Source organism: Vombatus ursinus, unplaced genomic scaffold, assembly GCF_900497805.2.
Source record: "Vombatus ursinus unplaced genomic scaffold, bare-nosed wombat genome assembly UNPS02014874.1, whole genome shotgun sequence".
Taxonomy (NCBI): domain Eukaryota; kingdom Metazoa; phylum Chordata; class Mammalia; order Diprotodontia; family Vombatidae; genus Vombatus; species Vombatus ursinus.
In genome coordinates, this window is record NW_020954652.1 from 18,654,915 (window position 1) to 18,657,522 (window position 2,608).

At 41.0% G+C, this 2,608-nt stretch overlaps 1 non-coding gene across 1 annotated transcript; it reads left to right on the forward strand.

The window, feature by feature from the left end:
- Nucleotides 1-902: 902 nt before the first annotated feature.
- Nucleotides 903-1,024, forward strand: LOC114028306. The gene has a single exon (XR_003567350.1). It is a non-coding gene; the product is annotated as a U6atac minor spliceosomal RNA (small nuclear RNA).
- Nucleotides 1,025-2,608: the final 1,584 nt, after the last annotated feature.

The window sequence follows — 2,608 nt, forward strand, 5'->3', positions numbered from 1 at the left end:
CAGCACTCTATTCACTGAGACATCTAGTCGCTATAACTACTCTTCACCTAGCCACCAACATTCCTGGAAGGTGGTATCTTTGAACTTTTTCATTAATTTATTTTGCCCCTCTCAAGGACATGACAACATCTCAGGCACAGATGATCTCTCTAAAACAACTCATTTCCTCCTTTGCTCTGAAGTTTCCATGATCAACACAATTGCTTCTCAGTTCATCCAGGAGGTCTTGTCTGTTCCTATGGGTTGCCTTCCTACCTCATCTCAATCTATGGACCCCAACTAATCTCCTGCTTTAATTAGTGCTATTTACTATATTACAAATCAAGGTATACCTCTACACTGGTGGAACAGATTAGAAAAATAAAAACAATAATTAGCATTATCTAGTGCCTACTATGTGCAAGGCACCATACTTAGTGCTTGCAAATATTATCTCACTTGATCCTTGCAAACAATTCTGGGAGGAAGGTGCTACTACTATCCCATTTTACAGTTGAAGAAACTGAAACAATCAGAGATTAAGTGACTAGCCCAGGATCACACAGCTAATAAGTGTCAGAGGCCAGATTTGAAATCAACTCTTCCTGACTCTAAGACCAGCACTCTATCCACTATATCACCTATCTCCTTTTTCACCATAATAATAACTGGCATTTATATAGCACTTTAAGATTTCAAAAAAGTGTTGCATATATTAAACTTATTTAATACTCATAATAACCCTGTGAGGTGGGTACTGTTATTATCTTCATGTTTCAGATGAGGAAAATGAGGCACAGAGAGTTTGAGTGACTTGTTCAGGGTCACACAGGTAGCAAGTATCTGAAGATGGATTTAAACTCAGGTCTTCCTATTCACTGTGCCATTTCACTGCCCCTGAAAAGTTATAACACTTATCATCATTATGGTATGAAAGGAAAGTAGACCAGAACTCCTTTTGATTAGGGTGAGAAAAGTCCTATTGACCTTTACAAGATGTATACAGTTAAGACCTTGCTGTCTACTCTGTGGCATCTAACTATGTCAACACAGACATCTAACAACGTTAGATGTTAAAGGCCATGGCATATTATAGAAAAAAAGCACTGGGCCCAAGGTCAAAAGACTTAGGTTCAAATCTTGCCTCTGAGACTTTCTATCTGTGCAACCTTGGACAAGTTGCTTGACCTCTCTGGGCCTCAGTTTGCTTATCTGTAAAAATGAGAGGCTTGGATTAGATGGTCTCTGAGGTCCCTTTCAGCCGTAGGTCTCTGATCCTAGGGTGATTGGATTCTTGTTCCCACAACAGAATTCTGCTACAATACCTTCCATTCACTTCACACTTTTCTTTGTAAATTAATGCTTTCACATTGCCTTCCATCCAGTCCCAAACACAGATAATAATAGCCATGATAGACAATTACCTGGAAGAAAAGGCACATAATTCAGGCCACCCTTCAAGAAGCCAAGATCATGTGAAAAAATGACTAATCTACACCGGACTCCAAGAGAATGGGCAAAAGCATATAACATGTAAGGTGACAGCCTGGTGTCTGTGGCTGTTTATCCAGAGCCTCCATTCTTCTTGCCCAGTAGGAAAGACCTTAGCTTAAAAAGGCAAGGTCTCCCGCTGCATCTGGGACCATCTCCAGTTGTCGTGATCTATATCTTGCCACTGGACCCCGAAGGCTCCAGAGGGGAAAGTGAGGCTGGTAACTTTGCACAGCCCTGCCCCACTTAAATCCAATTCATTGTCAAGTCATGGCATCACTTTCCTGATGTCACGGTCTTCTTCAAGAATGAAGAATAAACAACAACAGGCATTGGAAGACTAATAAATCAGACCCTTCTGGGGAAAACAGGGTAGTTCAGTGGCTGTCCCACCTATGACAGCTAGGTTACACAATGGATACAGTGCTGGGCTTAAAGGCAGGAAGACCTAAGTTCAAATCCTGACTCAAACTCCTACTCTCTGTGTGACCTTAAGAAAGCCATTTAACCGCTGTGGATGTCAGTTTCCTCATCTGTAAAAAGAAGAGGCTAGTCTAGATGACCTCTAGACTTTCACCTTTAAAACTATAATCCAATAATCTTATGAACTGTATCCCCATTACATATACAAACATTGAATAAACATTCATTGATTGATTGAATGCATTGAGCATTACTGCTGTGAGGACACCTGCAGCTCGCACTTCATCCTCCAGTTCTTTGGCCACTCTAGGGTTGATCAATGGGAAGAAATAGTTCATAAGACTAGAGCTAAAAGGGACCTTGGAAGTCAACTGTTATGGTCTCCTCGTTTTTACAGATAAGGAAACTGGAGCCTAGCAAGGTCAAGGTACCTACTCAAGATTACCAAGGAAATCAATGGCAATGAAGGCAAACAGGCTCAGATACCATGACTCCAAATTCAGTGTTCTTTATATAGGACTGTTTTGTCTTTCTTATCATAAGTATTGTCCAAGATTTTTATGTTCAAGGCACCTTCCAGTAGCCTTTGGACTGGAAGACCCATGGCCTGGAGAAACAAAAATAGAAACCTATGGGAATCCTCTATGTGTTTATCTTGAGGGGACAGCCTTCTAAGTAAAACTCACCACTACTTTTGGGGTCCCTGGAAGCCTCT